This window comes from Parasteatoda tepidariorum, chromosome 12 (assembly GCF_982258835.1).
Source record: "Parasteatoda tepidariorum strain Cologne lab strain chromosome 12, Ptep-v5.0, whole genome shotgun sequence".
NCBI lineage: Eukaryota > Metazoa > Arthropoda > Arachnida > Araneae > Theridiidae > Parasteatoda > Parasteatoda tepidariorum.
The window spans coordinates 60851621-60869059 of record NC_141766.1 but is presented as its reverse complement, the minus strand read 5'-3'; the positions used below and the strand labels follow the sequence as shown (position 1 = coordinate 60869059).

General features: G+C 29.4%; 2 long non-coding RNA genes across 2 annotated transcripts in view; both read left to right on the top strand.

The window, feature by feature from the left end:
- The window catches only part of LOC147801118 (uncharacterized), a 52107-nt gene extending 48353 nt beyond the window's left edge, over positions 1–3754 (top strand). Inside the window, exon 4 of the long non-coding RNA XR_015430848.1 lies at positions 3655–3754. This is a non-coding gene — a long non-coding RNA (uncharacterized LOC147801118). The remainder of the gene's footprint in view (positions 1–3654) is intronic.
- A 2922-nt stretch (positions 3755–6676) lies between these two features.
- Positions 6677–17212, top strand: LOC139427157 (uncharacterized). Its single transcript, XR_015430849.1, has 2 exons — positions 6677–6790; positions 15970–17212. It is a non-coding gene; the product is annotated as an uncharacterized LOC139427157 (long non-coding RNA).
- Positions 17213–17439: the final 227 nt, after the last annotated feature.

Sequence of the window (17439 nt, the reverse complement as noted above, 5' to 3'; positions counted from 1 at the left end):
TGATAATCATACCAGGGATGCCAACTGCTCCGCTTTCTGGGATAGTTTTAATAAAGTGGCATACCCTCCAACTTATGAGGATTTTGAAAATAATTCTTTCTAGTGGTAGCGAACCAAAGTAGAAATTTTTAAAGCAAATGGATCTCTCATAAAACTTTTATCAGAACTTAAGAATCTAGCCATATGGCCTGCACTTTTATAAGTAATAGTGGACTAGTTACGCTAAAATTAATTTTTTTTTATATATTAAGACATTAATTTTGCTACCGTCTGAAAAGAAGATTTCTGAAACTACGGAAATTCCGTAGCAGTTGGAGGGTATGAAGTGGTAGCAATTTATGTAGTAAATTTCGGTAAAGAAGGATAGGTACGCCTACTTTTTAATAGATTAACCAGTAGATTCATGCTTCAGCGTTGCATTTTATATGATACTTGTAATTTTCGATGTTTAGTGGTGAAACAATTACTTAAAATGAAAGTAACTTAAATTTCGCTACCACTAGAAAATACTATTTTACAAAGCGGATCAAGTTGGCCTCTCTGTCAGTACGTGTTACATCAGATTTCATTAGGCCACTTCAGGGAAAGGATCAAACGGGTGATCCCGGACCCAGTAGTGACCCAAATTTAAATTTTTTAAATGCGTATAGATTAAATGCAGATTTAATCTGACCACAGCCTCTGCAATTCACCGCCGTTATCCACTTACAATGCCATTATTCCAGGTGCCCACGATCACCGATGAAAGTGTGAAGGTATACTGAAGTAGAATTCAGATCAAGTTCATGCAAGTTCTTACAAAATTTATTCATACTTTTTACTGCCACACGACTAAAAGTTGGCAGGTATGGTCAGTTGTTATTGTTTGTTTCAACTTAAGCTCATTGAAAAATATATTTCGATAAAATATGAGATATTAGAGGGTACATAAACATTTGTGAATAAAATTTATCAGTTTGACAGCGGTAAAAAAAATCGATAGTACAAACATTTGTAACCTATTCCTATCAACCAAGTATATTTGCAAATTAAAGGAATTTACACCTAAATGCTAAATTTTACTAAATGATTTCCTAAACTCATAAAATTTTCTGCACACTCATGAAATATTTATCATGGCGGTCACAGTCTGAAATTTCTTTTAAAAAAAGTAATAACTGATGTTTCATGAGGCTGTTGGAGTTAGCGAAGCTAATGATTTTTATTTCATTTTAAGAAATTTATTGTTCAGCTTAAAAAATATATATTTTATTTAAAAACATACTTTTGTTGGTAAGAATCAGTTGAAATATGCATTATAAACATGATCTTTCTTTACCAATTCAAAAACTCTTATAGAGTATAATCCCTATAAAACTGTATGCCTTCATACTGACTTTCTGATATGGGAAATATTATTAAGCCCATTCGTGACTAGTGTTCTTGTAAAATGACGTTTCCTTTTTTCAAAGAAGAAAAATGTGATAGATTAGATGTTTCAGGATTTAATTTTTAAAGAAAATTCAATCTACACATAATATACAGATAACATAATTTTTTTTAAAATTTTATCTCATAATCGTCATTCAACAGCAGATCCAATTTTTGAGTTTATGACTACCAATGTTCTACTCCGTAACTTTGCAATTTCAAACCCAATCTAGACGAAAATGAAACTCCTGGATCAAAAGGGGACAGACCACTCGCTTCCCAATGAGGTGTCCCGGGTTCGAATCCCAGTTATGACTTGTGGATGTGAATTCCGCACCCAGGTCGCAACGACCACTATGCTGTTGAAAAATATCCTTAGTGTGAGACAGACCATGAGTTAGAGCCTCCTTGCTCTCAGCCTCACGGTTTTTGTGGTTTCATCTCTATATAACGCAAATACGGGTTAGTTCCATCAAAAGAGTCCCTCACGTAGGTAAATTTCTCCCAATACTTGATCCATGAGTTCTCTTGCCTTCTGGATTGGATTCAAAATTACGAGACTACGGAGTTGAACATTTATAGTCGTAAGCTCAAAATTGAGTAGACTGTTCATATTCTAAGAATAAAATGAAAAAAAATCTTGTTAGGATTGCAAAAAATACGGAAACACTTCTATGCAAACTCTATCTAAACAGCTTCTTTTTATTAGCTCATGTTTAGGAAGATTTCATACAGCGAAACTATTGTTACAATTTATAAAAAAAACATGGTTAAAACTTTTAAAAAGTCGGATCAAGCAAAATTTGCATCGAACAAAATGAACGTTTGAAATTCTTTCAATACCACAATTGTCCAACATAATTATTGCTTTAGAATGAATTCAAAATTACTGTTATTAAAGCTAGAAAATGTCCTCATTTTGGTCGATCCGAATTTGGCGAGAATAAACGGGGTTGCAGCGGGTAAGTAAAAATGCAAAAAGTGGTGTCTAATAAAACTAAAAGAGGTTAAAATTTTCTAGTACATTATTTTCAATTTGAGATTGAAAATGAAAGCGATGAACGTTTGTGCTTTAAATATGAATAATTTAAAATTTTGTTACTATCGAATGATTAAAGAGATTATAAATAAATTGAGTTTCTACCACTTTTTATATTTTTAGTCTCCCATAGCATCCCTGGATAAATATGATATCACTTCTAAAAAGGTTCAAGCATGAACTTTCAAATTGGGCTACTAAGTTAACAAATAAGTTAACATTAAGTTTGCATAATTAAAGCGCTTATGTCAACTAAACTTTTTCTAACAACAATCTCATCGTTAGCTTACTGTTAAATCAAACTAATAACTAAATGAAAGAAACATTACTAAATTCAATTACAACAAAGGCTTTTTCTTAGTGTTGAAATTGTGAGTCTAGCGGTGGTGCAATAATATATATTTTTCTCTTATAGAGTGACCCGACAAATATCACTATTGAAAACTTATAGTTGTCTTATTGACAAATTGAATAGATATTGCGATAGATTTATTTGAAGGCTTGTGTGCTCAGTTTATTAACTTTTGTCAAACAGAAGGACAGCATCCATGGTCACAGCAGGATTCGAACCCACGCTTTGCGCAGGCCCCTCAAAGATTGGATCAGATTAATTTAAAAAGCTGTTTAAATGAATTAAAGTGGTGATCGTACTCGAAGCGCCATCCATAAATTAAAGCAGAGATGCCAACTGCTCCGGTCACGCCAAAATAATTAAAAAAACGGTAAATAACTACGAAATAAATTTTACAAATATTTGACTATTTTTGCTTGCATTTTAAAAGGTACAGCATGACATAACTACAATAAGTTGGTGAATGATATAACCCTACGAATTATTTAGCAATAGTGGTGGATAAAAATCTTCTAAATTGAATTTATTAAACCAAGTATCACAATTGATAAACTACAACTTTAAAATATATATTTGCCGTCCGGAGCAAGTTGGCATCTCTGTTAAAGTGGCATCATTTAAGTTTAGGTAAAATTCTGAATAGATGAAATGCCAAACTTATGCATGCCAAGATAATATAGGTTTTGAATTACTGATTCCCAAAAATGGTAGGTAAAACAAAGGTAAATCAAAGACCATAGAGGCTCGCATTTATGGTATCGTTGAAAACAGTCGTCAAAACAATAATAAATAATATTTTATTTTTACGCGTTTTTTTTAAATATTCAATGTTAGTGTTATTTGCATTTTTCAGGATTTGGTACTTTGGAAATAAAGGAATTTTCTTAGCAAACAACGCAATTTAAAGTTGACTTCTTATGTCATTATATGAAGCCTGAAACATAACACAAGGTGAGAAAGTCCTGTTTACAAATATTATTAAATTTTTTTTTTTTAATTTTTGTGCATTTTTTTAAAAAGAAAAATCATACTTTAAAATAGTAGATTACTGCAATATTTAATTAAATTAAAACGCCTTTTGAGCAATGTTTTTTTCAAACGCGCTCATCAAGTCCTAGGCCCATTTGTTTAATGAACATTTTGAGTTATGTTCAAAATGAAAAGTGAAGCGAAGCTGTATTTAATTAAAAAAATTATGTTGTTATCGGTCAGCTAGAATCTGAAAAAATGCTGAAGTTGGTATGAGACATAAGGAAGGAAACATAAAGCTTTGTCGAAACTCAATTCACTTTCTTTAATTTATTATCTCTTTATTCATTCAACCGCAACTATCACTAAGATTTATATTTCAAATTATTATATTTCAAAATTATTCTAGTAAATACACTAGTAAATTGAAAAGACTATGCTGTTAATATTTGCAAATTTGAATTTATTTCAGTAAAATTGTGAAGTTTTCTAGTCACCACTTTCTGCATTTTTAGTCGCCAACCATTTAAAGGCTCTTCAGAGTCTATGTAATAGCCTTTTTAGAAAATAATTTTCTAACCGCAGCAAAAGTGATTTATTTTTACTACCTTATTATTTATAGTTAAGTTTATTAGATAGTAGTTACTAATAATTAGCTTAAACTAGTCCTGGTGTTTTGATTTTATTGGGCACCTGGGCCGCGATGCGATCCCTATCCCATTCATCTGGAATTTTAACACTGTTTTGGTTGAGCATTGAAATAAGCAGGCAGTGGAGTTGCTTTTATGAATGTTTCAAGCACTTTGCTTGAATAACTAAAAGGAATCAAAAATTAAAATGAGCAGCTTGCTCTAAACTGTGTTTGTTTGATTTTGGAGTTGTTCAGAATTGTATCAGCATGAGGAAACGTTATTTTCAGAAAGGTTGATGAAATTATTTGTTTTGATAGTTATGATATGAGGCGTCGGAGGTGAAATGTGCAGCTATTGGTCTGTAGTTTTTATCTTTGATATAATTTTCAAATTTAAAGATTTCATTAAAATTTGCTGTTTTACATTCTATGACTTTAACGAAAAAATCTGCGTTTAGATTGTATATATGCAGTGACAGAGTTGGTATTTTGAGGTCTGCATGTATATTGCTATTCCGGATGAACCATCTTGCACAGGTTATTTTTCTAAGGATCTTGTTTTGGCATCGGTTTAATTTCTTCAGTAGATGTTAAGATATCGTTGTCCAGGCAGGTGAGGCATAGGTAAGTATTGGGCGGATCATAGCTGTATACAGTAGCTTCTTTAGTTTAAGTGACATATTCTGATTATATATTAATGGTTGTATGGCTATTATTGCTGCATTTGCTTTATCTATTGTGCTTTTGATATGATCATTCCAGGGGCGTTCGCTATTGATTATAAGGCCAAGATAATTTGCTTCTTTAACTATTGGTATTGGTATATTGAACATTTTTGGTTGAAGTTGTGGAAGTATTTTAATTCTTCTTTTTTGTATAATTAATATTTGTGATTTTTCAGCGTTTACTGCAGTTTTCCATTTTAAACACCAGCATGACAATGTTTAGCAAGACGTATGATATCGTTCTGATATCATATGTCATGCTAAACCTTTTATAAACTAGCAAAATCTGTCTATATTTGAATGTTTAGTTTGTAGTTATTTACCGTGGCATTCAACGTGTTAATATGAACTATTCAATGAGAACGTTCGAATTAGCGTTTAAATAACATTGCGTCGATTGAATAAAAAAACGATGTTTTATGTATCGGTCATTACAATAGGAAGGTGGCTGTTATGGAGGGTTGTGCTAAAGAGCGTGGACTACTTAATTAGTATTTTTCAAAAATTAATTATTAATCCGAGTTATATCAGTCAATCAATTAGAGTTTTCATAATTTTTTCATCGTGCTAATGCATTGTCGAACAATTGAATTGTCGGGCAAACAAACTAGCCTGGAAAATATCTGGGGAAATGAGATATCTTGCAAACGTATCTCAAGCGCAAACAAAGTTGAGAATCCGAAATATAGGTCAATCGAGTGTTGGGAAAATGTACCCGACCCATATTTATTCCTACTAGTGCACACAAAATGCCCATTTTATCTTCTCGCAGTTTTTTTTATTATCACTTTTGGCTAGAAATATTTCGCAAATACTTGAAGTGGTAGATAAATTAACGTTCCCAAATGTTTTTTTTGCGTTCTAAAAATCCTTATTTCACGCAAAATAAACAATTAAAATTGCTTTTTGTTCGATACCGTGAAACTATATCTCCTTCAATCAACTATATCTCTAGTTGTAATGATATGAAATGTGCTACTGCGAAGAGATATTAAAGTTTAAATTTTGAGAATAAAATATTTTGTTAGTTACCTCTTCAATGTTAAAAAAAATAGGATTACTTGAGTTTAGCTTAAAACTATACGCCTTGTATCAGAGATGCCAACTTGCTCCAGTCAGTGGATATATATTTTCGAGTGGTAGTCTTTTAATATATATTTCTTGGTTTAGTAAATACACTTTGCAGTGTTTTTAGTTACCACTATTTCTAAATAGCTCAAAGGCTTATGTGATCCGCCATTTTAATGTAGTTAAACTGAGCTTAATCCTTTAAAAACTTGGAAAGTTTAGCAAAAATCTGCAAGTTTAGTCCGTGGTTCTTTACCGTTTTCTCTTATATTTTGTTGAATCCGGAACAGTTGGCATCCCTGTTTATGTTACTTACATACTCATGGGCCTGCCATCAGGAGAACTCAGTTCTCGCAATAAGCCTGTCTTAGTAGAAAGTGGTAGTAAAACTAATCGATTTCTAGATTGATTTCGGAAGGAGTAAAATGTCCTTGGCTACCAATATAAATTTTATTTACAAGCATTTATCTTTTTTTATTCTCAGGTATGGCGAGCGGCAACTCCATTTGCATCTGAAATACCTCAATTCCTACCACTACAACTATAAAAATCCATGATGAATGAGAAAAGCTGCAAGCGACGCCACATTCAGGATGGTAATATCATGTAAACATACAATTCTGCATTATATCAGATGCAGGATATTATTGCGTGAGGATCAGGATCGTAATGGGGAGTTAATACCCTCCTACATTGGACATTCTTGCGAGAAAATAGAATTCTAATAGTAGAGGACTAAAGCAGAAAATTTCTTTTACACGTTGACGCCGGGGTGACCCGCCAGTGGGTCACGCTAGATTGTCTCATCTTGGCTGCGCACCGGAGTAAAAACTGGTAACAAATATATTTCCTTTTCTAGTTTTTTTCCGGGAATAATAAAAATCCCTAACTACCAATTATTTTTAACGGATGCAATTTTTATATTGAATTGCTTCTTCGCCGTGATAAATTTCCTTACAGTGAATTGTTATTGTTGAGAATGGATTAACTCCTCCCGTATATTATCTAATATTGAAATAGTTCTTCTACCAGTATTTTCTCTTTTTCCCGTCCCAGTATTTTCACTTTTCCGGCGTGAACGTGTTAAAACAGATAGAATCTTGTAAAAATTTGTTCAGAAAATCAGAACACAATATTTTTTTTATTTATTGACGCAACATTTTCAGCCTTGAGTGGTCAATTAAGGCTTATAAGCCTTTGTCAAGTATAAGGACATCACAACGTATACATCTAGGGTTACGGCGGTATTCGAACCAGCTTAACAGAGAGGTTAACGGGCGATACCGATCGGATAGGGAGACAAAATTCTTTTAATTGTAATTTATTGAAATATTATAGCATAACGTTTGGAAACACTTGAAAAAATATCTTCTGAAATTACTGATACACACATGAAATTGCAGATATCTAGTACGTCATGGAGGACAGATATGCTTTTTATTCTCCCCGTAAAAACAAGAAAACAAATGACTGTAAAAAAATTTTAAAAAAAGAGAAAAAACTCGCTAGTTCTTTTACCATGTAGTATACATTAAATTACTATAAATTAAAGGAAAACTAGATAGTTGGTCAGGGATGAAAAATTATAAATACCAAGACGGACAGTGATTCATGGAATAGAGCGTCCGTCCCTGAATGAGGTAAGTTCGAATCTCAGAGGTGGCTGGTTGATACGAATTTTGTTACTGGCTTAAGCCGACCACAGTACAGATGTAAAATATTCTCAGTGATAGACGTATCATGGGTTAGAGTCCCCACGCCGTTCGACTAACACTTGGTAGTTTTAGAGATTTTTATCGACATGTAACGCAAAGGCGGGTAATTTCTATCAAGAACTCTTCCACGATGGCTAAATTGTCCCAATGATCCAGGAGTTGCCTTGATTTCTGGGTTAGTTTCAAAATTACAAGGTTACGGAGTTGAACATTGATATTCGTATTTTAAGAATTGAGCCGTCTGTTCTACACTGGTTATAATAATAAATTTACCATGACAAAAAAATGAGAGAAAAAATCACTTCACTCTAGCTTTTTTTTCCGGAAAGAACAAAATATCCATTACCAGCAAGATTTTTTTTTAACGTTGCACATAAATTAAACTGTTTCTTACCTGTGAGAAAATAAATAATGATTGATGGTTTATCATTAAAAACAGTTAGAATATATTTTATTCCAAACAAAAACCAGGCTCTAATGAAATAATTTTATTACCAGATTTTTCTCCTTTCCGTTTTACTATTAGGCCTATATGTTGAATTTACTTTTCATAATTAGGTTTCATTTATTCCTTAGAAATAAATTTCGTATGCTCTTTACCTTTATATAACACGTATGAGTGAATTTAGGTTAATAGAGGTTTAGTTTATGAATTATTTAAATTGTTGCCTTTAAAAAATAATTTTTCAAAGTAATTTAAACTTTACTCAAATTATAATGCTGTGTTAAATAATTATTCAACTATTAGCTGAAGTACAGGGTTAAACAGAAATATAGAAACATATCTATGTTAACTCTATGTATATAACAACCTTTAGCAGCCAATGTTTTGGAAGGCCAAACTGTTGGTACAATTTGAAAACTCATGTTTGAAGCTGATAGAAATGCTGTCCGTTTTACCCTTACAAATTTTGCATCGACCAAATTGAGTGTAGAAAATTAAGTTCCTTTTTCCCTTCTATTATAATTAAAAAAGCATTCTAACATAAATATGAATAATTTCAAAATTGCTAGCATTAATATGTGAGTAAAAATTATTAATTGGTCGAAATTGGTCGTTCCGAATTTCATTTGGGTAAATAAAACAGCATTTCTGAAAAAGATTTCGATCTTTCAAATTGCGCCCACAATTTACAGTGTAAAATTTTTCTAATTTTTGCTGGGAAAAGAAAAATTGTTTGCATAGAAAAGTGTTTTCACATTTTTGTCCATATTTTGTACTAACTTTTCCAGGAAACAAACAGCCCTGAGTATGTATTAAAGTATAAACTTTGTTATCATTTTATTTTATAACCGTCGTTGAACAGCCGACCCAATTTTTGGGTTTTGGGACCACTAATGTTGAACTGCGTAGCCTTGTAATTTTTAACCTAATCCAGAAGACAAGGGAACTCCTGGATCAAGTATTAGGAGAAATTTGCCTTCTAGGAGGACTTTTTGATGGGACTTATCCGCATTTTTCGTTACATGGAGAAAAAGAGCACGAGAGCCTCCTACGGTTAGCTTGATGGCAAGAGGACTCTAACCCATGATCCGGATCCGTTTGCCTATGAGGATATTTCACGTCAGCACTGTGCAAGCCGGATACGGAATTCGTATCGACCAGCCAGCGTTGGAATTCCAACCCGGTTCATCTCATTGGAAGGCGAACACTCTATCCCCGAGCGAAAAAAATAATTGTACAGTCAAAAAAAATATATTCTTGTAATTTTTGAACAGTTGAACGGATTCCATAAACTATTATGGCCCTATCACGAAGAAATGTCTTTAAATATGTGTAATAGTTAGCTGCAACCGCGAAGGAATATAATTATTCAGATGAAAACAAACGCACTTTTTTTTGAAGAAACATATCAGTTTTCTTTTATTGCATTCAATTCAGCTAGAAAAAATTACCTATGAAAACAAATTTTATAAAAAGTGGTAGTAGAATTTCTTTGTTTAAGGAAATTAATTATTTTACTTCTTTCTTTTTCGACAGTTTGAATTCAAATGAAGTTGAGAGATTTCATCTTAAAATTAGCCTAGCATATAATTCCCAAAATAATTCTCTACTTGTATGTTCATTTAAATCGTACGAATTAAAATAAAAAATTTGATGTTTGTCATTTTTTTCTCTTGAAAGCAATATACTTTTAAACGCTGAAATTATATTATACACGGTTTCTCCCACATGAGTTAAATTATTTAAAAAGATAAAAACTAGTAGCAAAATTTTTTCATCATAGCTTTTATCATACAAAGTGAAAAGAGTAAAATTTCGCATTGTGCGGTCACCAAGATAGATAATTAATAAAGCTTTGAATATCAATCTGTAATTATATATCTTGAATCTGTAATTTAATATCTTGAAATGCGCCAATTTTAAATTTAAGACTTTAATTATATAAAATATGATATGCGATGCACTGACGTTTACTCAAATAAATATTATATTTTTAATATAAGAATTATATTTTAGTTGTTGAAATGGTAAATTATTAACCTATCTAAAACTTGATTTTTTTTTTCATTTTACGCGTGATGTGCACTAAGTCAAAGCAAGAATAACATTATCGCATATGTGCCCCTTGTAATTGTAATAATTAATCCCTTGTAATAATTAACTCCTGTCAATACGCCAAAATTTAATTTATTTTTGCCATCATTTATCAACATATAAATATATATTTACATGATAATTTTTATGCTTTAATTATTTATATGCCCTGAAGATTACAGTCCTTTCAGAATCCCTTTCATTAAGAAAAGTGACATTTGATACCAACGTAGAAAAAAAATATAGCTTTGTTACGGAGCTTTCTTCAATATTTTATTAACATTTAATCTAAGACACACACAAATAAAACCACTGATTAGGAATTAACAGTAATGTTATAGTAAAAAATACAATTACTCTCCTTTATTTTAGTCCTGATCTTAGTTTTGAAAACGGAATCCTTTAAATATCAAAAGCAGTCGTCTTTTTGTGGGGTAAATTTTAATTAATCTGTTACTAGAGGAATACTAGAATGAGTAGGGTTGAAAGTAAAACGACACCAAATATCGTGTTATTAGGAAAAGTTTTAAGAAAAACTAAGGTTATTAGGAAAGGTGTTCTCAAGGACTGGGAATAAATTGATGAGGGGTAAGGGAAAATTCATTTAATAGTTGTCGAAATTGTGTAAAAATTTAAAAAGAATGGAAATAAAATGGAAAGAACCCTAAAAATCATGATTTTTGGTAATAGTTCAGGAAGTACACGGATAGTTAGTTCAAGTCTCTCGGAGTTACAAATGTTTCCCCAGTTATTATTTTTTTTTTAGTGCAGAAAACCTGTAATAATATGAGAAATAGTTAGGAAGGAAAATAGTGAAAATAAAAAAAATTAATTCAAATAAACTTGACAGGCAATAAACTGGATTTCATTGCTTAGCAACGAAAAAATTATTGTTTAAATTATTGTTAAAATTATTGTTAAAATTATTGTCAAAATTATTGCCATAAAATTATTGTTTAGTGACTCAGCATATTTTTGTTTTTCTTTAGAAGTATGGGGGATTTTCTTTCCTCTTTTTTTAAATAAAATTTTTGAAAAACATCATTCTTATCGAACTGATGACGGACATTACCATTAAGAAAATTGATCCGAATTTTTAAATAAAATAGAGGAAATTTTGAATATAATTATTGAAAAAGTGTCAATCTAGTATTAAAAATGCGAAATAAAATTAGAAAAAATTTGTTATCAATATTTTTTACCCTATTATATTATTATTTTTGCTTCACATAAGCTTTTAATTAGCTCCGAAATGTTAAGAGTCATGGTCCAAATTTTGATTGGTTAAAAAAAAAAAAATAAGGCTATTAAATATAAAAGGAGAAATGCCCTTAAATTGAGATTTTAAGTAAATAGACATTCAGGGGTCGAAGCTATTTTAGTTAATTCGAACGAATATAAAATTCTAAATTTTATTTGCATGAAAATTAAAATTTTTTTTATCAAAACGTGTGGTTTGAAGAACAGCCTTAAGAAATTATAGTTATTCTAGAAATTATAGTCTTAGAAATTATAATTATAGTTATTATAGAGGTGGGGGGTTAAGAGGTAAACCCTCTTCGCAAGGGCTGGGAATAAGTTGAAGAAGGCATGAGAGAACTCGCATCATAGTTGCTAAAAATCTGAATTGAGTAAAATTTTAAGAATATAGGTAGGAAATCAGAAATTGAGAACGTCCTTAAAAGAATGAATTTGATGATGATTAAGAAAAATTATGATTATTGAGGGAGTTCACCTCTCAAGGAGGTGGAAATAAATTTTTTGCACATTACTGGAACCAACATGGGAATATTTATAAATTTCAAACCACCATTAATTATTTTCCTCTATTTTTATAAGCTGAAATACTGAGAGAAACATCATTTAAATGCTATAGTCATTATTCTCATACTCGAAGAAACTTTTCTCTATTTCACAAAGATTCTATCCGAAATTTTCTATCTTAAATGAAAAAGAAAAAAAGGAAACTACTACTACAACAAAAAAAGGACTTTATTTGTACAAGTTTTACATGCAATTAACTATTTTTTCGGAATTTTTTTTTATCGCAAAATGCGGATTCGTGTTCAGCATGCCGTAAACAATATGTACAAAAAAATAAAAATTCTCCCAAATTTGTTCAGGTTAGTTTTGTTCACAGTTTCAAAGTTATCCAATTTTAAAAATTAGTTACTTAAAATTTGAAAGTGGATATTTTCTAGTATTAGCTACTACTTTCAATTAAAAAAAACTCTTTCAAAAGATTTCATTGATTAAGAAGCTCATTTAAATGATAATAATGTATCGAGCTGTTAGACATACTTCTTTTAATCATTTTGAAATAACGGATATGCTTCCACGATGGATACATTTGCGCCTTAAGAGTTAGTTTACAACTAGTATATATACTCCCATGCTTACAGACCTGCCAACTTTTACTCCTTCAGAGAAAGTATTTCCCAAGCGGTAATGAAAGAGTAATTAAAATGCAATTGTTGATAAAATTAAATCTTCACAATTGCCATGGCTTGCAAATTTGTTTACTTACTCCGGAAAGCGCATACATATTTTCGAATGATAGTCTTCTTTTTTTTTAACATGTGATACTTGGTATAGTAAATTCGATTAATAGGATTTTTACTTACTTCTAAATAATTCAAAGGCCACTTTCTTACACTTCAGCCATGTTCAATCTTTTAAATAGTTCTGCCACTCTTTACAATTCTTGCCGAATATCTTGTCGAATCGGGAGTAGTCTCTGGGCTTACACTTATTTTCCTTTTTATAACTTGCTCTTATACATAAAATTGATTTATTTGCGTCCATAAAATCATTATAAATTAAATTTATAAATTGAAGAATTAAAAAAAAGATCTATTACCACTTTAAATATAAAAATAGAACACGACGGACGCGGTAGAAGATGGCAAGTAACAGCTATGATACTTGACAATTTCTACCGCTTTTAGTGAGAGGTTTTTCTTGCTCTTTTAAAGTGTTAGTTAATTTTATGCACTTTAAAAATTTTGATTAACACTAATTTTGATCACCACTATGACACGTGGCTTGGACTTCCGGTTCAGTATTTATACATTTAATATCCTTAATAACGGATCAAAATTAAAGACTTTAATCATTCAATAAAGAATGTTCAAAACTTATTTTTTGACCATTTAAAGATATGTTAAAAATGAAATATTTATGAGGGCAGGTCTCATTTTAAGAACTATTCCCAGGCAAAGGAGCTTTCAGTTCTGATTTTTAATTTTTTCAAAATGACAAGAGTGGCAGCGTACTTACCCTTAGTTTAAGTGGTTAAGTTACTGTTTAAAATCACATTCGGTTTATAAAAGTCACATACCAATTATATATAAATTTCTAACTAAATATTATTAGGTGTAACGGAAAATTCGTTTAAGAGAATACAATTCCCATTCTGAAGTAATGTAAAAAATTTTTATTTATGTAAGAAAAGTTTAAAACAAGGCGTTTACACTGAAAACATTCATTTCCCAATTGGGTGGATATTCAACATTTTACAGTGAAAAAAAGTGTAAATATTTGATACTTGGGTCTAGCGTTTAACACAATTGAATCTTTAAAACGCACTTGGAATAAGTCAATTGAATTTGTATAGTTATGTATATTCCTATTTAAGTATTTTAATTTTTATCATGTGACTATGGAATTCGAAATCCTTGCATCTTTTTACGAAATAAAATGGAAATGAGAAGAAATCAAAATTTAACATAGGACTTTTTAAACGTTTATACCTCAAAAACTATTTGACTGTTTTTGATCAAATTTTGTATTTTTCATTTAAAATTACATTTTTTATCGTAACCATCATTAAACATAATTGTAAAGGAATAAGCATCATCTAAATCATCTTTTACCTAAAATTGCTTCTAGATAAATGAACTTTACAATTGAACGCAAAATTTTTTTGATTTGCTTTAATAAATATCAAGATATGGCAAAAACAGCAAAAAATAAATTTAAATTCAGGGTCAAACATTTTCGTGTCTAAATTATTTGTACCACGTTTTTCAAATTGCAGTATTTTAATGGAGAAAATGGTTATTCAGAGAAAGTGCGTTTCTGTATCTGAACTAAATAGAAAGTTGGAGTCAATTAATTAATTGTTTTACCTCTATAAACAATAAAGATTGGAAAATCCAATAATTAAAGCAAAAGTAATTCAGAATGATACATTTTTGCGCACTTTCACGAGGATATTTCTTTCGATACCAACCACTATGCATTAAATAGCACATTTATTTTAGTAAGGCATTAGGTAGATAAAACTATCTTATTTTTTCAAAGAAAATCTTACTAATGAAACTTTTTTACCTATTTAAAACTACTGTTGCTAAAGGCAACATTTAATTCTGACGTTAAAAGTGCTGTATGAAAAAAGTGGGGGAACATTCATGCTTATACTGATTTGATATTTTACAGTGTTGTCTACTACTTTTATTTTAAAATATAGCAATTATTTGATTACATATCACTATATACATAACTATCGCTATACATAGAAACCGTCCGTGAAGGTAAACACTTCCCTTTACTGTAATCCAAAAGATTGTATATATATATATATATATATATATAAAAGAAAAAAGAATGAAATTTTATTTAAAAAACCGGGAAAAAAAGATATAATCTTTTCTTCAGCCCACGCGATTATATCCGCAAAACAGAGTGCTTTCTGATATTGTATCAATAAAGCCAAAGCAGAATATATTAGTACATTAGTGTGAGGAGCACTCAAAATTTTTTTTTATTAAAATAGCAACAAATAAAATAGATCACAAAAAGTAAAAATAAGTAAAAATAACATGTAAAAACAGAAAATAAAAGAAAAGAAAAAGAAAAAACATTGAAAGGGGACTATAAAGCGAGTAGCAAAATCAGATCAACTTACATGAACAGAAAATTTTTCAAGAATGATTTAAAAATTTTTTCGCAGAAAGATTGCCAGATTGCAAAATATGAAAGCAAAAGATGAAAACAAAAGCGCAAATTGAGTGTAACAAGAGGGTTTTAAAGTGTCGCTCTTACTGCACTGCTGAAGTAATTTGTTATTCTGAGTTTTATTTATTTATTTATTATTTATTATATATATATATATATATATATATATATATATATATATATATATATATATATATATATATATATATATATATATATATATATATATATATATATATATATATATATATATATATATATATATATATATATATATATATATATATATATATATATATATATATATATATATATTAATATTAATAGATATATATATATATATATATATATATATATATATATATATATATATATATATATATATATTAATATTAATAGATATATATATATATATATATATATATATATATATATATATATATATATATATATATATATATATATATATATATATATATATATATATATATATTAAGAACAATCGATTCATTACATGGACAGAGTAGTATTTTTAACATTTTTCTTCTATTTTCTTTTTAAGGTTTCAAACAGCCTAAGCCAAAGGGGAGAAAAAGGAATTTTATTGACTACCCTCCACGAATCAGATTTACCTACAGACCAATTGATTAGCTTTTGGAAGAATTGACCCTTACTGACGTATTCACGACCGCCCTCCATGTGATTGGCTCTTTAAATCCTAATAAAGATTTCAATGGAATGCCTTTTGTTATTGTAAGAAGTCATGCAGCGAAATAATTGCATTATCCATACGAAGTTTAATATTTTGTTTTCTTATACTTAGAACATTTCAACATCTTGAAATCTATCTAAATAGTAGTTTCTCCAGTTTTGATGTAATAATGTGTTTGGAATACCATAAAAAAAACTCTTCTCAGGTAGTATCATAGTGTTGTACTGTTTTTTATGAATAAATTCTTTAATTCCTATGATTTAAAGATGTTTTTGCTTAAAAATGACATGAAAATGAATTTGTTTTGCATAAAACGTAATGATTTACAATATTTTTTTTTAGTGTATTTACATAATTTTTCCTTTTGTGGTAAGCATATACGTATAATTTCTTTTTGATTACTTTTTATCTTGAGGTAGTTGAATTCAAATAAATAATTTTTAACAATAGGGCTATTTTTAAGTTGTCATTTTGTAAGTAGCTTTTGCTTTAATGTAATTACTTAGCACATGATAAAAAAAAAAAATTTAAGCATTATAAATATAATTATTGACGTAGTTTTATGAGATTGTTTAGTAAGATAATCAATAATATTATCGCTAGTTTCATTTATTTATTTGTTTTGAATGATGAAAAATCATTTCATATAATTTTCAATGCATATTTATGTAATTCTTAATTGTAAGTGAGCGCATATTTTGTTTCTACAAATTTTTTTATAAACATAGTCTTGAAAAGTTTAAATATTTAAATTCTTGTATTTAAAAAAGAGTAAATTTTTTTTTACTCTTCTTCTTTTACTCTTATTTACTTTTTTTATTCTTTTCGATCTTATGTTACAATGTGTTAGAATACGGAAATGTGTTATAAGTTGTATCATAGTGTTATAACGTTTTGTATCGATTAAAATTTTTCTTTTCATTATGAATTTACTGAAGTTATGTTCATTGGAACACAAAATTTAATATTTTTCATTTGCAGTTATTTTGTTATTAATGTTATATTATTGGTTTTAAGTGTATGTAAGGATATATTTTGTTTCTGATAATTTGTTTTTAAAACCATTGAACTTCTATTAAAATTCTTCAAAAGTGAAGGAGAGCTCTTTTTTTTTTCTTTAAATGGTTGTGATATTTTACTGTGTTTTCTTTTTTTTCCTTTTTAGTTTTCCTTCATTCTTTATTTTTAAGTAATTGTTTGATATATGATAAATGTAATTAGCCACATTGAAAGAATAACATTATTACCGTTATGTAAATCTTTGCCAGTTTGGACGCAATGAATTCTTATTTGATGGTGCATGAACATTGTTCGATGTAT